This window comes from Miscanthus floridulus, chromosome 15, assembly GCF_019320115.1.
Source record: "Miscanthus floridulus cultivar M001 chromosome 15, ASM1932011v1, whole genome shotgun sequence".
Classification (NCBI taxonomy): Eukaryota; Viridiplantae; Streptophyta; class Magnoliopsida; order Poales; family Poaceae; genus Miscanthus; species Miscanthus floridulus.
In genome coordinates, this window is record NC_089594.1 from 83,241,901 (window position 1) to 83,266,341 (window position 24,441).

Here is a 24,441-nt window from a genome sequence, read left to right on the forward strand (position 1 = left end):
CTACTCGTTGTAACCAGGCTCCCATTCTGTGGACATCCTTGAGAAGCCAGCTTGACAGGGTTTGATTGTGCCGGTTTCATCATAGATATGCCGTATGCAGGTAGGCAAGGCTATTTATAATTTCCAAACACATGGGTGGAGATCTAGTTTTACAAATTGATAACCAAGAAAAAAACATAAAATTCATTATTTCACATAAAAACAGGTTTGCAGTGGATGCATGAGTTTAGCAGATAATAAATTTGTGCATGGGTTTGCCCCGTGGTCTCCCTTGTGAACTCCTCCCCCTCTGCTCAGCACAATATATAGACCCTTCTTAGATCGACAACCAGACTTCCCTTATGGACAATTGCATTGGCTCATGATGTGTAGTTCGTGTGGCAGCTAGCTTCATGTCAAGGTTCTACACCACAGGTGTAGTCTGCCGTGGCAAGATGTGGCTCCGCTGCAGCAGTTCCGGCAGCCTGAAAGGTGTTCTCTGGATTGCTGACCACCTCGCAGTGTGTAGCTCATCACGCTGATCTAGGGATAGGAGGCATCAAGAATTCGGTCACTGCATCCCACCAGTGTGTAGCTCATCAAGCAGTCAATATTAATTGTAGTTCCAGCCCAGTCTCTGTGGTGACTGGCATTCCTCCGGTTGTTGTTAAAATCCACAGGTATGATTAGTGGGTGAGTGTGTGTTGCACCACGGCAGTGATGTGTGCCAGAGTTGGGACAAGGGACCAATGTGCGGGCACACCTGGTAGGATGTAAGGATCTTGCAATTGATTCACGGTTCCTTTGGCTTCAAAATTGCTAGCTTGAGAGAACAGTATATTTTATCCCAGACGCGCACAAAGCTGGTATCTGATTTCTAGATTCATTGCTCTGATTTATATACTTCTTCGGCGTATTAATGGAGATGGGCATCTTTAAACCCTAGCCACTGTTAATGCTCTATTAACAGAGGCAGTCGTGCTACAGTGACCACGACAAATAATTCATTAATAGAGGCGGTTGTTGTAACACGATCGTCTCTTTTAAAAGAGTGTTAACAGCGGCAGTCTCCTCAAGTCGCCTGCCTCTGTTAAGGACTAACAGAGGTGAGCACCCCTCTTCGCTGTCCTCTGTTAACAAATAGCCCTACCTCCGAAAATGAAACATGTGATAGTTTTTTCTATTGACTGCTCCTGCAAATAAGTTGATTTGGTAGATTTTTAGGAACAGTTTTATTAAGTCAATGGGCTCAACAGTTCAAAAGCTGCACTCATTGCCTGCTCTGGCATGGTGAGTCACTACTGAGATGTGAAAACTAATTAATATCGTGTATGCTATACTTTCTCTACTACAGTATCCATTTGTTGTCACATTTTAAATAAAATTATGATTGCCATCAAGCAATCGTACTTTGGATATATACTGGTCATCTCATATTTTCCCGGGGCTTCGGTTGGTCTTTTGCAGTGACGGTGGACACGAATTGTCATAATGAGCCACACCAAGTTCATCGGTAGAGAAGTATATATAATTGCTATGATGAAAAAGAAAGAAAAACTGAAGCGTAACAGCTCCTCCTGGGTCCTGCTGTAGCACGTTTGTCTATATATATGTATATCACACAGACACACCTACATATTGGCAATATTAGCATCCACTACTACTAGCCTCAGCGACACTCCTCTTTGCATTGGCCACAACGGCCGCCCCACTCGCATGCCTCCACATAACAACATTATTGTTATGGGATCTACATACTGTGCCACTAGATTTTAATTGCCGGGAGGCACCAACCAATATCCAGTAGCATCATGCGTGGCTCGGCAACAACAGCTCAGGCAGCCTGAATCTCAGTGTCAAGATGGCGCACCATGTAGCATGCTATACACCTTCTAAGGATGGGGGACATCTGGAATCCAGATTGTGTGATGGAGATTCACCCTTGTTTATCTGTTATGTGCATCGCCTCATTGAACTCAACATCCTTGGGGACATTGATACCTCCTTGATCTTCGTCACCATCCATGTCTGCAAATAGATGGTTGAAGATAGTATAATCATCATGATCAGTCGCAGCTCTGCCTTCTTACAGCACCAGGATCATCCCAGTCACAGCACAATGATGGTCATCCTACAGTAATGCTCTGGATATTGTACTATATGACTCATTGTGAAAGGTCCAACCCATCTAATCCTTGATGAAACCCCACCTCACTAAGTGAGATTTGACTTGACAAAGTTCCAACCATACTCTCACATCCTTTCTTCGTTGTATTCTTCGGTCACTTCTCCTCGAACAAAGTCGGGCCGAGATCCTCCCACCCCTCTACAGGAAACTATGCCTCCCCTTATATTCTAAGGATGACATGGTGTATAAGTCGGTTCTGGTTGTAGTCTAAGGTCTATATACACCGGGTGTATGCTTCCTCTGCCGTGGCGTTTTTGGACACCGTCTTGTCGTCTAGCAGGGGGCCGACAATGCCGCAATTTCTCCCTGATACCGTTGCCACAGTCCGCCACTTGACCTCCAGGGGCTGCCTATCATTGTGCGGCCTCCCCCAGGTAAGCCTTCTCGAGGCTTCCATGGTGCGCAAGGAGCCTCCCCCGCTTGGAGGGGCTGACGAGCGGGCACAGAGCCCTCTACCCTCGAAGGTTGGGGAGTTCCTTGTCTCGACGCATCACGCCCGTTGCGTGACCCTACCGAGGGAGTGGCTAACTGTGCCTCGCAGCCGTTTCAATGGGCAGGTGGTCCAGCATCTCCATACCTGTCAAGCTCTGGGTGCCTGACAGATTCCTGAGCAGGCCTCTGGCTGGGGGTCGGGACGTCGATTGCCATCCGGGTGGTTGCTCACTTGGAGGTCAGACTCGGGCTCTCATGCTCCGATGGCCCGGGGCTATTGCCAAGCCCCCGAGCAATGACCAATGGTTGCTGGCATACTCGGACTCGCCCTGACTCCACTGGAAGCTACGATCGAGCATACCCAATGGGTATAGCCCCTGTTGATGGTCGATAATATCAACTATAATCTATTAAAATAATATATAATTATATTTAAAATCAAACATCAATATAGGTCTGGTGGTTTAAACTAACTATTTCCACAAGTTTTGGTGATTTTATACTTACAAAGAATTTATCCAAAAATAGGTTAAAGCGGGCCATATTATCACAAGAGATCAGATACAATTGTGACGGAACCAACTCCATTGGGCCCTAAACCATCTCTCATGGGCCAGAGAAGAAGTGCCACGAGGATGGAACCCTTGGTGGGGTCACCCGACCCCACATGGAGGTTGTTCGACCTCCCCTGGCCCACCTGTCGGCACCAGCTTTCTTCCACCGCCTTTGAGGATTAATCTTCACCCTTTATTAAGATCGGTTTGATCCAATGCTGGGCGTAGGAATTGGTGAGGATCGATGATGTGGAGATTGCTTGCTCCCTACTCAATCCCCCCCTATAAAAGGACCCCTAGACCGCCTCCAGGAAGGCATCCAATTCATTGATCCTCAATCCCATTGAAGATCAAGACACACCAAGAGAATTAGAACTAGAACTCTCCAATGTAGTAGATTAGTAACTTGAGAGTTAGGGTCGAGTGGACTTATGTCCAGATTCTGGATCTTGTCTTGGAGGTTTGGTAAGCATTGTATCTACACTTTTATATCTTATGAGACCAATATTTACATGTTATATTCTTATCTATATAGTTATGAGTAGTTGAAGTTAACTTTATGTTTATGTATATGATCACAGAGCGCTTAGCCTACTAGTTCATCGATGGGGTTAAGTAGCCGAGGATCATGTAAACGTGGTGCTTATATGAGACTCTGCCTGTGGTTGAATCCTACATTCAGGGTTGTATCCTTATTCAAGGTTTGGTAGATCTCGATAGGGTGTGACAACCTTCCTGATCCTCTATATTCCAAGCCCTATTTATAGGCCTTCAGGACCGGTAGTCATTATTGAGTGGTTATATTCTAATATGCTTCTCTTTAATGATGTCCCCTATGCATAGATGTAGAGTTAATATTTTGCTAAACTAAGTTTGTATGCCATAATTCCATAACTTTGTAGTAAGAATATCATAGGAATCTACCTCACCCATAAATCTCTCAAGTAATCTAGTCTATTTCACTAGTACAGAGACGGGCTTTACTCCCGGTGGGGAACCCCCTCTAGTCCCGGTTCCCCACCCGGGAGCAAGCATCCGGGACTAAAGGGGGGGTCCTTTAGTCCCGGGTGAGGAACCGGGACTAAAGGAGGACCTTTAGTCCCGGTGGGTAACACCAACCGGGACTAAAGGTGCCTCCTGACATGCCACGATGGCCGGCACCTTTAGTCCCGGTTGGTAATACGAACCGGGACTAAAGGTTTTTTTCTTTTTTCTTTTCTTTTCATTTTTTTGTTTTCTTTTCAAAATAGGTTTTCGAAGTCGTATTGTACGCTGCTAATTATACATTTATACGCGCATATAGTATGTTTCGGTTCAAGCACAATGAACGTATTAAATCACACAATTCAAGCATAGAAATATATATATATATATATATATATATATATATATGCATGCATGCATCATATATATATTTACATGCATGCATGCATATGTGTATTTTACATTATATTATTTCATGTGCATATATTACAAAAGATTGCATTATAGTTGTTGTGACATAACAAGTTTCTTCTCATCCTCTAGCTTGGCTTCAATGGCAGTGTTGGGTCGAAGTAGAACTCGCCCTTGGAATCGATGACCTGCTCATTAAAAAATCCGGCTATAGACTCTTGAATTGCTTTGATTTGGTCTTGCCGTATGACCTTTTCCTCCAACCATCGAGTCTACAGGTTTGAATTAAAGGAAAATAAATTAATATATGTACATATATATATATAAAGACATAGTAACACAATCAATAATAATAATTAAATGAATATATAGTGTATTTTTAACGTACTTTGAGTCTCTCTGTAGGAGTTCTTTGGGAGACCACCTTGATAAACTTGCAAACATAGTAACCACAGTAGTTGTTCCCCTGTTCCTGCCTCAGACACCACTTTACGAGAAAAAGATTTGTCATCCAATCTGGTGATCCGGTGAAAGCTATATGTTTAATTAATAAAGATGATGCGATTCAGGGGACTTACTTTCAATGGGATTACATTCAGTGGCGCTTTGCATTTTTCCATGTGTTGCTTCTCAATAAAGGTTTTTCAAACACTGCCCAATAAAAAATTTGCCACGTCATCAGATATAGTTAATCATCATGTTTGTGTGTATATATAGTTGCTAGAGATCCCGAAATTACCTCTGGATAATATCTATCATATCTTGGTAGTCTTGTTGTGGTTTTCTCATCGAGTCATAGATTATCAAGTGACTTTTCACCAGATCGATGTCCATCAATATCCAGTGATTGCTGCATGTGTTTATAGGATATAACGCATAACACTCATTAATTAACTAGAATCAACATATGAGCCATTAAGGCTATGATCGACATGATTAACACTCACTTGAAGTTATAGGGAAAGAGTATATCCTTCTTGTGGCGTTGGTTCACTAAGAAGTTCATGAGGTTACTCTCTGACTCAGACTTCCAATTAGTCATTGGAGTAATTGGGTCTTTGAATACTATATGGGGATCAACAAAACCAATTTCATTGCATCCTTCCTTTCTGAGCTCTGTCATTGTAAATCTGCATATATATAGTACTTGTTAGGATAATTTATATGCATATACACACATATGATGAGTTTAATAATAGATCGAAAGAATTATTACTTACAGGCAATAGCAGCTAATGATAACTTTGTCCAGAGAGGTCAGGTGGCATAGTTGATGAAATTCTGCAAAGTCAACATACATAACATCATCGCCACGGAACCAATGTTCGTCTCTAATTCTGACACCAACGCAGAAGTCTCCACTGGTAGACGCCTGCATGTACCACTTGTTTAGCAGGTACATTTGCGTCCCCAGATCAGATAAGGCTTGAGGGTTGTATAGACTCTGGCCTAGTACAAATTTTTTCTTCCAAATATCAACCTCCGCCGCACTCTCAATGTTTCCATCACCAAACATCTGGTAAAGGTCGAGACCAGTCTCATCAAGAAATTCACCAAGGTGATCCAAATCGACATCCGGAGGTATGTTTGCCTGATGCATTAATCCTAAATTCGAACCATATTCATTACCAACAACTAGCGGGGGGATTGATTGGTGCGCTTGTTGTCCGAGTTGGGCAACTCCTTTCCCTGCCCGCTTCTTTTTCTGTGCCGCCTCAATTGACTTGGTGAGAGCGCGGTCATAGTCTGGTAACGTTGATTTGGACGGCTTACGAGATTCCCGCTGTTGATGCTGGTAAGAAGTCACATTTTTTCTTAAAATATCCGGAGCTACGAAGAAGTACGGTTTCTCTGGGTTTCTCCTTGCTTCTTGATTCATTTTAAGTTTGTCATAGAATCTAGACATGTCTTTTTTATATGCATCAGTTCCTTCTTCCTTCTCTTCAGATATTATTTTGGGAATAGCCCTTGGTTTCACAGTGGCTTTCTTTACAGGCGGGGACTGGTTCTTCGTTTGAGGGGCTGGCCTCTTGCTAGGCTTCTTGGTAGGCGGGGGCAGGGGAGGCGTTGGAGACCTCCTTGGAGGTGTTGGCAGCGGCGTTGGAGACCTCCTTGGAGGTGGCGGCTGCGGCGTTGGAGACCTCCTTGGAGAGGGTGTGGATGCAGCCTCGTCTTCCAACACAATGTCATCGTACAGAGCACTATGATGATCTGGCGATTGAACAATTGGATTTAGGTTGGGGGAGGATCTGCTACAAAAAAAGGAATGACATATTATTATGAGCAGATTGTTAATTATTTAAGCCAATACAAATTAATGATGTAGTGTTTTCATCCGCACGTACCTATGGTGAGGTAGTTCAGGAGGAGGTGGAGCCGACATCCCTGGAATGATGATGTAGCGCTTGCGCCATAGAATGAATGTCTTCTCCGCTTCTCCTAGAGTCTTCTCACCATCACCTCTAGGAATGTCAAGAGGCAAATCACTAAAACCTTTTTCAGCTTTATCTACCGAGATGGTGGCATATCCTTCTTGGATTATATTCCCATGAATCCTTGGTGTCTTGGTTCGGTCGATAGGATTAACAAGACCGATAGCCACCTTGATTGTGGAATTCTCCTTCGGAATGTGTAGCTCACACGTTGTACAAGGTTCAGTGACGTCATCCACAGGGAAGCGCAGTCCTGTGTCCCCTTGATTTGGTATCTCCGTGGAAGCGCAGCTGCTTTTCAACTGAACAGATTGGCTAATGTTGATTCCTGGCTCTGATGCCTGCTTGCTTGCACTCACTGCTATTTGCACTTGCCTTTTGATTTCCTCCTGCATTCTCGCTTCAAGGTTTTTTTCCCGCTCCTGTGCTTCACGCACCGCTTCCTCCAACCTCTGGAGCCGTTGTGCCTCTTCTTCCTTCTTTCTCTGGCGACTTCTGTAGGAAGGTCTGTCCTGAGGGAATCCATGCTCCCACGAGACACTTCCTTTGCCTCTAGTTCGGCCACCATGTTCAATAGTCCCGATGGCGTATGTCAGCTCATCCTTATCTCTGTTGGGCCTGAACGCACCACTAGCAGTAGCTCTCTGAGCATAAAACAATCTTTCTGCTGCTTCTTGCAGTCTTGCGCCATAAACGCACTTCCCTGTCTCCTGGTCTAGTGTTCCCCCATGAGCGAAAAACCAATTCTTTGCACGTTCTCCCCACTCGAGTGATTCTGGTCTGATACCCTTGGCAAGAAGGTCTGCTTCCATTTTGTTCCACTTCTTAATGGCAGTCGGGTAGCCACCTGATCCCAAGGTATGGTGGTATGTCTTCTGTTGGGCATTACGTTGGTTCTTTATCACCCGACTCACACCCTCTTCCGAAGTCTTGTACTGTACAAACTCATCCCAATAGGGCCTCTGCTTTGAGATCGGGCCTGGGACAGTAAAATCTGGTGCTATGTTCTTCTTGACATACGTCGTGTATAGGTGTTTCTTCCAAGTCTGAAACTGGGTGGCCATCTTCTTCATTGCCCAATCCCTAACTCGCTCCTTCAATTCATCACCATCTATTATATCATCATAATCATCTGTTTGGAGCGTGAAATGTACCAAGACATCATTCCAAATTAACGCCTTGTCACGATCGGAGACAAAACTGATATGAGGAGCATTGGTCTTCTTCTTCCATTCACGGGTACTAATCGGGAGCCGGTCCCGTACAAGGTAACCACAGTGGTGCACAAATTTCATTTTATTCGGCCCCCCCGGTTCTCCTGTATCCACATTGAACTCCGAGATGATGAAGCGACCCTCCAATGGCTTTTTGGGACCTCGAACATTTTTACTCTTCGTTGTAGTTGTTGATGTCGATCCAGAGGGCTACAAAACATAAACATTATTTTTAATGTCATGAGCACACATAAGACATATGATAATATATATATATAGCTAATAATAAAAAATATATACTTGGCCAATATGTTGTTGCTCATTTTGTTCAAGAGCTAAGTACTGACTCCCGTCATCTACATCCTCTTGCACGTTATTTTTAGCACCATCATCGCCGGTAACTTGAGTGCCAGTGTTGATCAAATTCATCATCAACTCCTCCTCATCCATATTTCTCGGGTCGGCCATCTAGCTTCAAAAAACAAAACCAATATATAGTACGTCAAATCTTTGCTTATTACATGCGTAAAATCTATAAACAATATGCATTATTAAATCTTGCCCCTCGATCACGGACGCAATTCGCCACACTAGGACGAACTACGTCGGTACTAGGGCGAATTAGGGCACGAGAAAGGGCGGTGTGACAAGAGTGGCGGTGCTCCACTCCGCCGTATATATGTCTGTACACATGGGTGAACGAGGGCGGCGGTGCTCCGCCGTATACATAGAAACGCATGGATGAAATGCATATGAATACAAATGACGTATATATACATGTCTACGCGGTGGCCGGTGTGCTGACGACGACGACGTGAGGCGGGCCGGCGTGCTGACGATGACGACGACGTGAGGCGGGCCGGGGCGGTGTCGGTGCGTGATGTTGTGATCCTATGTACCATGTGATCAACCATGTAGTCATTCATCATATGAGAAAATTCTATATTAATAATATAAGTATAAGTCATTATGAAATGTAAGTATATGTGTCTTATTGCTCATATAACCATTACTATTTCCGAAATGATAAGAATTTATTTTCTTCTTCTACAGGCGATCTCTGATGCTATGATATAAAGTTTGAAGATAGTCTTCCCGGAAAAAAATATGTAATGCTCATATTACTTTAGCAACATTAATATATTATATCTGTATATTCAAAGTTCACAAATGAAGAAACATGTGATATTTTTGATAAACTAAAAAACGCTTAGTTTACAAACTGGGTATCAAAATTGAGTTCCTATTTGACCATTATATATCCTACAACAAATCCTTCAAAAAAAAGACCCTACATGAATATATTTGGATAAAATTTCGTTAACAAACATTGATCTATGAAGATAGAAAAAATTCTTCTATTGAAACTGCATCTTGAAATAATGGCATATCATATAGTGATGAATATATGGCGGTTGATGGGCTGGATCATTAGCGGATGGTTCGTAGCGTTGTTTCCAAATAATATATAGCGTGTTTATTATACAAGCCATGGATTTACATCGATCTAATTAATTTCTAAAGTAATTTCATTGGTGATCCTAAATTATACTTGTCATTTAGAGTTCCAAATATTCAAAACTTGCCTTAAGATATGTTTTTATTTAAAATCATTTAGAGTTCCAAATATTCATTTTTAGTTTCTAGATTTTGTGATTCAAAATTTGGAATTTTCAATCGACCTCGACCGTTGACATGGCTTACACCAAAGTTGTAGTTTTCGACGTGATCTATAACTCGGCAGTGGAGGGCTCGGACGAATGTACAAAGAGATCGACGAATATATCACCTCGAAGCTCGGCAGTGTACGTACTGGAGGGCCTCGGGCCGGCGCGGTGGGGCAACGCGCGGTGGAGGGCCTCGGGCGCGGAGGAGGGCGCGGTGGAGAGCCACGGGCAAGCGCGGAGGAGGGGCACGGGCGCGCGCGGTGGAGGCCGCACGAGGAAGAAGACGGCGGCGCCGGTGTCACGGAAGACGAACGGACGCGGCGCGAGGAAGAAGAGGGCGGCGGTGTTCGACGAGGAAGAAGACGAGCGGATCGATCTGCCAGGCGCTGGAGGTTATATAGCAGAGGAGAATTTCTCCCGGTGCCAGCCACCAACCGGGAGTAAAAACCCTTTACTCCCGGTGCGTATTACCAACCGGGAGTAAAGGTACCTTTACTCCCGGTGCGTGTTACCAACCGGGAGTAAAGGTATACCTTTACTCCCGGTTGGTAACACGCACCGGGAGTAAAGGCTTTTTTTGGCGGGCCACGAAACTGCCGCCCACCTTTACTCCCGGGTGGGCTTCCCACCCGGGAGTAAAGGTGGCCTGCAGTTTCGTTTCCCGCCTGTTTTAAGCAATAGTCTTGTTAAATACAATAGAAATGCAATAGTTTTTATTAAATACATAGTAAATTAAATAAAAGGCATAAAATTATTTTGTTAAAAATATGAATTTTATTTTTGTTTATTGCACATAGGAAAAATCGATAACCTAACTTTTTTTATTTTTTGTTAGAATTATAAAACATAATGTAACTAATATTTATTATTTCGTTAATGCAAAAATGTAGTGTTTAATTAAAATTATTAAAATTATTGGTTTTGGACAGGAAATTTGTTTTCACATCATTTTAACGTTAATATTTTAATATTTCATCACTCAGTATCCTAATTTACCTTTTTGAGAGAGAAATCCCACCAAATCAAACATTGATTTAATTTGAAACATGACATAATAAACATCTGAATTCACAATTATTACATAATATCTCAAACACACACTATATTAAATCACTATATCATCAAGTGGGCACAGCAGTGAACTTCTTCTTTACGTATGTCCCTTGGTTATGATCGCTTCGTAACCATGGAGTGTCCTCATCATTTACCAAGATGCTAGGGTCTTTGTTCACTTTGAAGGGCGGAATTCGGTCATCCTTTTCATATTCTTCTGACATGTCCGACTTGTCCTCAATTCCCACGATGACTCTTTTCCCTGAAAGAACTATGTGGCGCTTTGGCTCTTTGGTTGAGTCATTATCGTTTTTCCCTCTTTTTGGTTTGGTAGACATATCATTGACATAGAACACCTGATTCACATCCTTGGCAAGGACGAATGGTTCGTCTTTGTACCCAATATTACTAAGGTCTACTGTTGTCATTCCATACTCGTTGTCTACTGTTACCCCCGCCTCCGGTCACCTTGACCCATTGGCACTTGAACAATGGGATCTTCAAAGTAGGTGCATATTCTAGTTCCCATATTTCATCTATGCGTCCATAATATGTCTGCTTATTCCCATTCGGGTCTGTGGCATCTATGCGGACACCACTGTTTTGGTTGGTACTCCTTTTATCTTGGGCTACTGTGTAGAATATGTTCCCATTTATCTCGTACCCTTTGTATGTGACGATATGCCATGATGGTTGCATAGCCAATAAATACAGTTGCTCATGGATGCTCTCATCACCTTGACATTTTTTTCGTAACCAACCGCCGAAAGTTTCCATGTGCTTATGCGTAATCCAAGCTTCAGTCTTCCCTGGAAACTCGGATCGTAAGAGATCCTTGTGTGTCTCAATATATGGATCTACCAAAGAGGAGTTCTGTAGAACTGTGTAGTGCGCTTTATTGAAATAATCATCATCCGTACCAATATATGTTTTCCTCCCTAGTGTCCCCTTTCCGCTTAGTCTCCCCTCATGTCTCGATTCAGGAACACCAATCGAGTCAAGGTCGGGAATAAAGTCAACACAGAACTCAATGACCTCTTCTGTTCCATAGCCCTTGGCGATGCTTCCTTCTGGGCGAGCACGGTTGTGAACATATTTCTTCAGGACTCCCATGAATCTCTCTAAGGGGAACATGTTGTGTAGGAACACAGGACCGAGAGTGAAAATCTCCTTGACTAGGTGAACTAGGAGGTGTGTCATAATATCAAAAAAGGAAGGAGGGAACACTAACTCAAAGCTGACGAGACATTGAACCACATCATTCTGTAGTTTAGCTAGATCAGTTGGATCAATTGCCTTCTGAGAAATTGCATTGAGGAATGCACATAGCTTTACGGTGGCTAGACGTACATTTGGAGGTAGAATTCCTCTTAATGCAACTGGAAGTAATTGCGTCATGAGAACGTGACAGTCATGGGACTTTAAGTTACAGAATTTCTTCTCTGGCACATTTATAATACCCTTTATATTCGAGGAGAATCCAGATGGTACCTTGATGTTGTTTAAGCATTCAAACATGATTTCCTTCTCCTCTTTGCTTAGAGTGTAGCTAGCAGGACGTAAGTAATGGCGTCCATCATCTGTCTTCTCTGGATGCAGGTTGTCTCTTTCTCTCAAACAACGCAGGTCCTGTCGTGCTTCAAATGTGTCCTTAGGCTTTCCATACACACCCATAAAGCCTAGCAGGTTCACACAAAGATTCTTCGTCAGGTGCATCACGTCGATCGAGCTACGGACCTCCAGGACTTGCCAATAGGGTAGGTCCCAAAATATGGACTTTTTCTTCCACATGGGTGCGTGACCGTTAGCGTCTTTCGGAATAGGTTGGCTTCCATGTCCTTTTCCAAAGACGACTTTCACATCATTGACCATATCGAGTACATCCTCACCGGTTCGGTTGCGAGGCTTGGTCAGGTGGTCTGCTTTCCCTTTAAAATGCTTACCTTTCTTTCTTACGGGGTGATTTGCAGGAAGAAATCGACGATGGCCAAGGTACACGACCTTTCGACATTTTTTCAAGAATACACCTCTAATATCATCGAAGCAGTGTGTGCATGCATTATATCCCTTGTTTGACTGTCCTGAAAGATTACTTAGAGCAGGCCAATCATTGATTGTTACGAACAACAATGCTCGCAGATCAAAGTGTTCCTGTTTGTACTCATCCCACACACGTACACCTTCTTTATTCCACAAAATGAGAAGTTCATCAATAAGTGGTCTCAGGTACACATCGATGTCATTGCCAGGTTGCTTCGGGCCTTGGATGAGCACAGGCATCATAATGAACTTCCGCTTCATGCATAACCAAGGAGGAATGTTGTAGATACTTAGAGTAACAGGCCAAGTGCTATGACTACTGTTCTGCTCTCCAAAAGGATTGATACCATCTGTACTTAAAGCAAACCTTAAGTTTCTTGCGTCATTTGCAAACTCCGGGAATTCTCTGTCGATTGCTCTCCACTGGGACCCATCAACAGGGTGTCTCAACATATTGTCTACCTTACGGTCTTCTTTGTGCCATCGTAACAATTTTGCATGTTCTTTGTTTCTGAACAGACGTTTCAAGCGTGGTATTATAGGAGCATACCACATAACCTTGGCAGGGATTTTCTTACGCGGACGTTCGCCCTCAACATCACCAGGGTCATCTCGCCTGATCTTATACCGCGACGCATGGCATACCGGGCATGCATCCAATTTCTCGTACTCTTTGCCACGGTATAGGATGCAGTCATTAGGACATGCATGTATCTTCTCTATTTCTAGCCCCATAGGACAGACAACTTATTTTGCTTCGTAGGTAGTGGCGGGCAATTCATTGTACTTCGGAAGCATCTTCTTTTGGATTTTTAGTAACTCTCCAAATCCCTTGTCAGATACACCATTCTTTGCCTTCCATTGTAGCAATTCTAGTGTGGTTCCCAACTTTTTCTACCCTGCATCACAAGTTGGGTACAACAATTTCTTGTGATCTTCTAGCATCCGCTCGAACTTGATCTTCTCCTTTTCACTTTCACATTCTCTTTGTGCATCACGAATGACCTGACAAAGATCATCAGCCGGCTCATCTTCTACGGCTACCTCTTCTTCAGCTTCTCCCATTGCAGTATCATTGAAGCACGCACCATCAGGAATAATATCATTGTCGTCCCATTGTTCTTCTTCATCTTCTTCCATTACAACACCGGTTTCTCCGTGCTTTGTCCAACAAATATAGTTTGGCATGAAACCCGACTTGAACAAGTGTGAATGAAGAGTCCTTGAGCAAGGATATTCCACCGTATTCTTACATATGGCACATGGGCAGCACATGAAACCGTCGCGTTTGTTTGTCTCGGCCGCACGTAATAAAGAATGCACGCCGTCAATGAACTCTTGTGAGCGGCGATCAGCATTATATATCCAATGACGGCTCATCTGCATTACATGACATAAATATCATATTAAAACCTAGATCATAATTAATTATTTATACAACATGCGTGCCACCACAAAAGATACAAATTTATGAAAGCATCGCTACAATGTAGACAATCCCAACTACCACTAAAAGAACTAAAGCTAAAATACATTTCAGGAGCACAAGGATTTCGCGACCAATCTCAACTAAAACAGACAGATCCCCCGATTGTGCAACATCTTTGGGCTTCTTCGGCTGGATCACTGCCTCATTAGCCGCCGTATCTGCCTGTTGTGCAAGATATTTTTGCACGAGTTCAACATACTCTTCCTCCCAGTAGAAGCCTGAACATCGTCCACTGCCATCCCACTGAAATTAAAACAAAAAATTAGAACTTTAATCACAACCATCATGAAAATAGGTATAAACTAACCATAATCATTAAATACGATAAAATAACTCACATTGCGATCCGGACACTTGTAGAAGATACGATCCTTGTTGGGACCCTCCTTCTTCACTCGGTACTCCATCACAATCTTTGTCTCATCACGACACTTGCCGCATGGAATGAGAGGAAGGCCCGGCCTAAGTCGCTTTGGAAACCCATGAGAGGCCGAGGACCCGAAAACAGTTGCCACCTACTCTCTATACTCATTTTTTAATACACTATAAATTTCTTCTTTTATAAACAAATAAAATTAACAAACTATAAAATTATCTAGATCTCTAAACAATGATATTTTTAATGGTCATTGTGTTCTCGTCTTTTACTGCGGCAGGTAAGTAATTCATATGATATTTCCGCAAATTAACAGAAGAATGGGAATGTACACACATAACAGACTACTACGACGATATCGGGACGTGTGAATAAATAACCATCCGTACTAGTTGACCTTGCTTACGTGATCATCTCGGCGAGCATTTCTCCACCGGACAACACCGTACTTGGTCAAGGAAGAGCTCCGATTCTATGAGGAAGGGAACACGGTCTCCCACGACCGTTGTCGCTCTCCCTCGTAGAATCAAAGCTCCTCCTTGATGTCCGTTACCGCTCGACAGAGAACATGCTTGCCGAGCTGAACACGGTCCGCAAGTTCAACTAGTACGGATTTTCTATAATTTTCTAACTATTTTCTAAGTTTTTATTTATATATACTACGTTTAGGTACGGTGATTGACAGACTACTACGACGATATCGGGACATGTGAATAAATAACCATCCGTACTAGTTGACCTTGCTTACGTGATCAGCTCGGCGAGGATTTCTCCACCGGACGGCACCGTACTTGGTCAAGGAAGAGCTCCGATTCTACGAGGAAGGGAACACGGTCTTCCACGACCGTTATCGCTCTCCCTCGTAGAATCAAAGCTCCTCCTTGACGTCCGTTACCGCTCGGCAGAGAACATCCTCGCCGACCTGAACACGGTCCGCAAGTTCAACTAGTAAGGATTTGCTATAATTTTCTAACTATTTTCTAACTTTATATTTATATATACTTTAACCTTCTTTCATGTAAATATGCAAGCTTAAAGTGATTTTGAGCTCAAATTGCTTACAAATGAAAAAAAACCACAATAAAGAACCATAAATATATATAGTGAATAAAATGGCATAAGAAAATGGTAAAAAATGAGAGTATGAGATTGGTAACCTTTACAACTGAAGAATCAACGGAGGAATCGAAGAATGGATGGAGGAACAATGGAGGGAGGGAGGAAGCAAGAACACTACTGCAGTGAGCTTCAAAATGTGCTGAGCTCGGGCTCGGGGAGGAAGGAGGAGACGGCCGATTTATAAAGGGAGAACATTTAGTCCCGGTTGATAGATCCAACCGGGACTAAAGGTAACTTTCCAACCCCGGGCGCAGCCACGGCCCGGGAGTAGACCTTTACTCCCGGTTGGAGCCACCAACCGGGAGTAAAAGTATACCTTTAGTCCCGGTTGGTGGCTCCAACCGGGACTAAAGGTCCCTGCCACCTCTGTCTGGCGCAGTAGCCGTTGGGCAGGGACCTTTAGTCCCGGTTGGAGCCACCAACCGGGACTAAAGGTATTTCTAGTCTCGGGGGCAAAAAATTCCGGGACTAGAGCCCATTTTGGCCGAGGATCAAAGGTCTGTTCTCTACTAGTGTTTATTTGTTATAGTTTATCCTCTAAGTGTCATTATTCTTAATTCCTATCATTACTTTTATCCCTGCTATAGCTATGTTGGTAAGTTAATTAGTAACTACTCCATTGTTATTATTTAATAATCTTTATTTCATTGTTTCCTTTTGATAAAATATAAATAACGATACCAGGAATATTACCGGTGAACTGCTACAATGGTATTTTGTGCGCTTGCAGAACTCTTAATTTTTACTTGCACTATCAAATACCAACAGCCCCCGAGCACCAGACCGATCCGAAGTATCGGTCGGAGGGTCAGTCGGCCCAGTACCTCATTCCCGGGGACTTAACATACCCCTATGTTAAACTCTCGTCAGTGCTCATCTCCAAAAATAAATTAGACAAAACTTAAAAAAGGCACGCTGGCGAGGTCCAGCCCACCGACGAAACCGCCGATGCTGCTGCTAGATCGGCCAGATGAGGACCACTAGGCGCCTCTCGTGCAGGGGCACACAGACCCTGCCGCCAAGGCATGGCTCTGGCGGGGGCGCGCGGCTCCGACCGCTGAGGAGGCGTGGCCCCTGCTACTGGCATGTGTGACCCACACCGTCGAGGAGGCACCGCTGTGCCGATGCATGCGGCCCCCCGCTGTTGGAGCATGTGGCCACGCCGACGGGGCATGCAGCCCCCGCTGCCATAGCACCTCTCCAGCTGGAGAACGCACTTGCTCACCTCTAAAAAGTCAGATACAGAGAGGACGGGCTGCGCGATGACCGAGAGAGAGAATTGTTGTTTAGGGTTTGCATTTTTCTTTATATACTTGGGATGGTAGTGGGCTGATGTGGATATGAAAATGGTTAGTGAGCTGGGCCGGATTTGCTGTGGCGGGCCTTTTAAATGTCCGTCTCTGAAAATAGATTACTGAGGTGGGCCACTTAAGGTGTTTACCTCTTAAAATGGGGCATTTTTAGAGGCGGATACCTTAACAAGACCACCGAGTTAAAAAAATAAATAAATTGATCGCCTGTGTAAATCGATTTTGAGGGACGAGGAACTTTAGTTGTCTCCGTAAACTGAATGACCACTTCCAATAATCATATGGTGTTTTAGGTGACACATAAAATTTATGCTTACCCACAAAAATAAAAGTGCCAGTCTCGTAAAATCTTTTTCGTCGTAGTGCTAAAAGCATTCATGTTTTTTTGCTACTCATGTGTGACCCAATATATATTTGTTATCGTATTGTTATGTAAAATCCTAATAGAATATCTAATAATAGCATCTAGTATTCTCATGCTCCCAAAATCCCAAATTATTTCCCAGAAATTGAACCTGGCATTGGATAGGACCGTATATTAGTCATTTACACCCCTCATATTTTTTTTGAGGGGAGCACTGACTTTATTTATTCCGTAGGATAAGAATTACAAACTCCATCCGTAGGCTCCAAAAACCAAAAAGTTACCTATCGATAAATAATTTACGGAGCTTCTAGCTAATATATGGGCGTTGACATTTGACTTCCGTCCTTCAAAGACGAAATCCGCTCTAGTGAAACTCCTTCTAACATTTATTTCCCGGACAATTGGTCCATACGTGCCAAACCCCTCGGCCAGTAAACTCCTCACCGCATTGGCACAACGCTCGCAACTCTGAAAGAGTGCAAACCAAGGTCACTAGCCAGCGCGAGACCTTCGTGGCACGCCACTGCCTCCATCGCCTCTGGGTCCGACGACTGCCCTACCGCCACCAGGATAGACACCCCAGGTAATTGTCATCTTCATCATGGGCCACTGCTGTTGCCGTCGCTTGGCCTGAGTTCTTCGACATCGCCGCATCAACATTGATTTTAACCAAACCTCTCGGGGTCTAACCCAGCGCGGCACCTGTGGCACCGCCGTCTGTTTCACCGCTGTTTGAGCCCCCGGACTATCCTGCTTGACCGCCTCAAGTTCCCCTATAAATCGCTCAACGAAAGAGTGTGTCTAGAGTTGGCTCTAGAACTGGTTCTGAAGGATCGCCATACGTCGCGCATACCATATCGCCCATAGGCGGACAACCACCCGTGCAATATCTGTATGTTTAAGTAAGCTCATGATCTCTGCTAACCAAGCACAGGCGCCCGTATAGTGATGCTGGCTCAAAAACTCAACAATGCTCTTGTTCTCAAGAGCCCAAACACATTTAGCAAGATTGCATTCTAGAAGGGCATGCCTCCACGAATCAGCTGCTCCGCATTGAACACATCGTGCATTCGCAGCCATGTTCCGATGGTGATGCACATCTCCTGTAGGAATAGAATGTCTAGCCAAGCACCACAAGAAAACCCGAACCTTCGAGGGGACCTTGGTCCTCCCTAGCTTGGTCCATTCTTTCTCCTGGGCACCAACATTAGACCTGCCCAGCCTCCCTTCGGCCCAAGCCGCCAGCATCTCCCAGCTCCTTACTAGCATTCTGTAAGTTGAACGCACTAAGACTCCTGATTTTTCATAATGCCAGGCCCAGTAATAATCATCCTGTGGACTTGTACTCAATGGAATACTTTCTATCAGCTCCCAGTCCAACGGACTGAGAAAATCTCGCACTACCTGCATGTTCCAACTCTCTGGGACGTTTGATCAATTAGCTCGCTCACCACCAATGGTGAACCCGCTCTCGCTGTCCCCATCGGTAGCATCAATGCGTCCCTTTGGATCCACGACATATCCCAAATGCGTGTCGATGTCCCCGATTCGATTCGCCTGATCAAGCCCAGGCGAAGGATATGAACACCATCAACAATCGTTCGCCAGACCCTTGATGTTGAATCTCTGCATCTAGCAGATCACTCTTCGGATAATACACTGCCTTCAAAATTATTGCGCTAATTAAGTGAATCCGGTTCCTGCACCAAATGCCAAGCTTGGCCAGCCAACAGCGCCAAGTCAAAGAGCTCTATGTTTTGAAAACCAGGACGTCCCATGAACTTTGGCTTTGACATGTCATCCCACGCGCACCCAGCATGTTCTCCGTTTACCTTCCTTGTTTCCCCACCAAAATTCCCGCAAAGACACCATCAATGTGCTTGCATAATCCTCTCGGCAGTCTGAAGCAAAGACATGGAATATGTCAGGATGGCTTGAGCAACTACTTTAATTAGGACGTCCTTTCCTCCAGCAGATAGGCATTGCTCCATCCAACCCTGCACCTTCTTCTAGACCTTATCCTTGAGATAGGTGAAAGTGCCGTTCACCGACGTGCCCACATCCGTTGGCATTCCCAAGTACTTTTCACTCATGGCCTCTTTGTGAATATCTAAAATCTCCTTGATCTCATTGAATGCAACAGCACTGCAGCCCTTGGCAAAGTGAATTGATGATTTGTCCAAGTTCATCCGCTGTCCAGATGTGCTACAGTATAGATTCAAAATCCTCCTCACTTCCTCCACATTCTCTCTATCTGCCTTTGAAAAGCAACAGGCTGTCATGCGCAATGAGTAGATGGCTCACCATCGGAGCTGATGGAGCCACCCTTATGCCCATGAGATTAGATGACTGAATTCTTGATTTTAAAAGGCACGAAAGGACCTCTGTTGCCAACAAGAAAAGATACGGAGAAATTGGATCACTTGACGAATACCTCTCATAGGTTTGAAACTTTTCAATTTCTGGCCATTAAACAACAAAGAGAATGACACTGAGCTGATCATTCTCATAATCATTTGTAGCCACAGCCTGTGAAAGCCCAGCTTAATCATGATTTTCTGCAGGTAGACCACGTTACATAAATTGATCGGCCTAAACTATCCAAGTTCTTCTGGTTTCTCCACCTTTGGAATTAGGACCAAGCTTGTATCATTGATAATGGCCGGATCATCCTCCCCGCACAACAGCCTCAGCACTGCCGCTGTCACCTCCTCCCCAGAAACATTCCAGTGACGTTGGAAAAAGTGAGCAGGGAAGCCGTTGGGTCCGGGCGCTTTAGTCGGAAACATCTGAAACAAAGAAGACTTCACCTCATCAGGACTAAACGGCTTTAATAAATCATCGTTCATCGCCCCGGTGACTTTGACAGGCACCGAGTCCAGCAGTTCATCCATGTCCTCTGTCCCTTCTGACGTATATAAATCCCTGTAAAAGGTCGTTGAGAGGTTAACCATCTCCTCCTCAACCTCTGTAAAACTGCCATCTTCCTTCTTGGGCTTGCTAATTTTATTACGCTTCTTCCTTTGGTGCGCTCTCAAATGAAAAAAACCTTGTATTTCTATCTCCTTCTTTGAGCCAGGTAACCCGTGAACATTGTCTCCACATTACTTCCTCTCTATAATTGAGCTCTACTATCCTGTCCATGGTCTTAATCTCCTCGAAAGATGGGCCTGACCGCAGGGGCTTATAACGGAGCTGTTCGAGCCTTGCGTTAAGGTCCTTGAGTTCCTGCTTCACATTGCCAAACTCCTGGTTATTCTAGCCTCCAAGACACCTTGAAACGGCCCCAAGCTTCCTGTGCAATTCTTCCAAATTTGCTGCCCTCGGCTGGTCAGTCCAGGCTTGTGCAAGCATGTTCCCGAAATCAGAGTGTCGCTCCCACATTAATTCATACCGAAAAGGCCTTTTACCTTGTCTGCCCGATGATATTTGTGGTCTGGCCTCCCATCGCAGCTCAATAGGCCCATGGTCAGACGCCACCAAGGTCAAATGCCGGACGTAGGCTAGCGGAAATCTGGCGCTCCACTCAGCACACGGCAATGCATGGTCCAGCCGAACTCGACAGTAGGAACCACTAGCCACATTCTTTTCATAGGTCCACCTGCGACCTTTGAACCCTAGGTCCACCAGACGTCTACCATCTCCCGAAAACCAACAATCTGACTTCGACTGCGCTCATGCACTCCTTCATGTTCCAATTGAAGGAGGACTTCGTTGAAATCTCCAATGCAGATCATATCCATGGCAAATGAGATGAAGCCTTAATGAACTTCAACATCTCCCATGTCTTGTGGCGTTATGGAACCTGTGCCTCACCATAGACAAACGTCAAACGCCATGGCTCACCCCACTCTCTGTGATAATAATATCAATGTGATATTGAGAGTACGGTAACAATTCAACCCTGGTATTGTTGTTCCAAAAAATTCCAAGGCCACCACTGCACCCTAGGCTACTTACAGCGAAAGGATTATCGAAACCTAGGGTACCTTTAAGACATTCCACCCGTGCTCGGTGGACCTGAGTTTCAAGGACACAAAACACGGTAGGGGCAACTTTCTTCGCTAACTCACGAAGCTCTTTCACCGTCGCTGCGCTGCCCAATCCGCGACAGTTCCAGCTGAGACAACTCATAGCGTCGAGCGGGCTCCGTCCTTGGAGTCCACCGATAAAAGAACTGCACTGCTGCTACCTTGCACTTTCGCCATCTTCTTCTTATCCTTCAACTTCATGACTAAAACATCTGCCATCGCCGTCGACATCAGCTTCCCCAAGTCCCAAACCCTAGGTCCCGTCCCACCAAGGCTGGGTAATTGCGCGCAGGGCAGTCCCTTGATCAGCCCGAGTGGAAGAGAGATAGGGAGGGTCGCGTAGGGGCATCCAACGTTAGAAACCTCTGCCGCAGCAGCTCGCCGGCGGAGTCGCCGATCCTGCATCGTGTGGTCTCTCTGTTACACCCCTCATATTTGCTCAACCACGCTTCGCTAGTTAGGAAATATCTATATGTATCATTTGGGCCCAGGTGTTTTCCTTTCATGTTGAAGGTGGACACTAACTAAAAGGATGCCACACATTGGGCCAACAACCGAGATTATGTGAGGGCTGTGAATTATGGTTGTTGCAGTGTAACTGAAGCGAACGGGCTCACTATATATTTGCTCTGCGGAAGATTGGGCTGGCTCCATATCTCATGATGAGCCACACGAAGCTCCTCTGTAGAAGTATAGTTGCAGTGTAACTCCTCCTAAGTCCCACTGTACCATGTATATATACATACACCACCATCTCACTGTCTCAAAACAAATATGCATGCAGCATTACCAACACCATCTTCTATGAAAAATATAATCCCCCCTGGCATTTTCACAATGCTCTGTCTCGATCTAAATCTATATAGCTGCTTGGCATGGAAAAGTTTGGTCACAGATAATAGGCATAGGAGCCATCGAGAAAACTTGTAAAACAATAGACAGACAAACTAGCAGACCATGTAGTGGCAGTGCTGACCTTGCAATAATTGTATCGAGATCCAAAACTTGTGTACCCAGGAGTTGTAGATCCCGTAGAGATAGCAATTTCTGTGTATGTGCTGAATGTATATGTGTACAGGCTTGGGAATACGTGCAACTGCCTCTAGCTGACGGGTTCTATATATAAGTACGCGTCTAACCATCCTAAATTGAACGTCCACAAGTAAAAAATTGGGAAAATGCATGCAGGAATTGATTGACAAAGCACCTTATTCGTATATGAAAACAAAGTCTCATCTTTATTGTGGTTAGTAACAGTACGTACATGCATCATCACCATTTAATTAACATGCAGCAAAAATTAAGGTAGTGGAAATCTGTAGATATATCAACAGTAAAATAAATCAGTACTACTGAAAATATTTGCACAACAGATTTTTCGCTGATGGTTCATTAAAATTCACTTGTGATAAATTTTCACGTTCGTAAATAACTGGGCCCAGTGGCATTGGAACTGGCAGTGAAAATGAGTATCATTGCCAGTTCAAGACATGAGTTAACAGTGATAATGATTTTTAACAACTGGTTCAAGACAAGAACCGGTGGTGAAAAGGTGTACATTACAACATGCCCCGCAGAACATGTGAAAATTTATCATTGCTAAGTTTTACCACCTAAGTCCAGAACTAGTGGTGATGGGGTTTTGGAACTAGCACGATAATGTTGGCGTACCAGTGGATATCATGTGAAAATGATTGTAAAAACATAAGCTATCGAGAGACAGCACCACGCCCATGCCTAAAACCTACCGTCAGCACAGACCCAAAGTACAAGCGGCCATTGTTACTGGGCTGATGTTCCCACCAACGTCATCTATACCTGACTGCATTGGCTTTATATATGCTCTCGTTGGGCGTCGGCAGCGTGAACTTCTTCGAAGCCATGGCAGCGGTGGTTGCGATTTCAGATGCCGTCGCTGGTGTCGCTGGTGGGAGCACCGCGGCGGACGAGGACGACAATGCAGACAGCGTGGCGGTACTTGGGCCTGCAGGAAGTGCGGGGCCTGATCGCGGCCGCGCCCAAACGCAGATCAAGTGTTACACCGGGGCATGTGGCTGAGATCCATGGTTGGAGCTCGCGGCGCTCGCGGATCTGACGAGTAGCATGTGGATGCACCGAGGAGCAGTGGTGGCACACGAATCCGTCGAGCGACAGTGCAGCATGTCGATGGGCTCGGCGGGCATCGTGGATGGGCTTAGTGCACTACTGGAAACAGAGACTTTGCCGAGTGTAAATTTCTTTGCCGAGTGTCAAAAATCGGACACTCGGCAAAGATCTTCTTTGCCGAGTGCTGCACTCGGCAAAGAATTGCACTCGGCAAAGATTTCTTTGCCGAGTGCCGGGCACTCGGCAAACACAGGCACTCGGCAAAGGACTTCTTTGCCGAGTGCCAGACTCTCGGCAAAATCTCTACACTCGGCATAGGCTGCCCGTGAAACGGCGCCCTGCCACGGCCTTCTTTGCCGAGCGCCTGCGGTTAGGCACTCGGCAAAGATTTGTTTTTTTTGTTTTTAATTTCTTTGCCGAGTGCCCCAGATCTGGCACTCGGCAAAGATTTAATTTTTTTTTAAATTCTTTGCCGAGCGTCTCAGATCTGGCGCTCGGCAAAGAAAATTTTTTTATTTTTAAAATACTTTGCCGAGTGCCCCCTGGACGGCACTCGGCAAAGATTTAATTTTTTTTTATTATTTCTTTGCCGAGTGCTCCTGTGTATGCATTCGGCAAAGAGGAAATTTAAAAAAAAAATTAAAACATTCTTTGCCGAGTGCCTGATGGCTGGCACTCGGCAAAGAGAC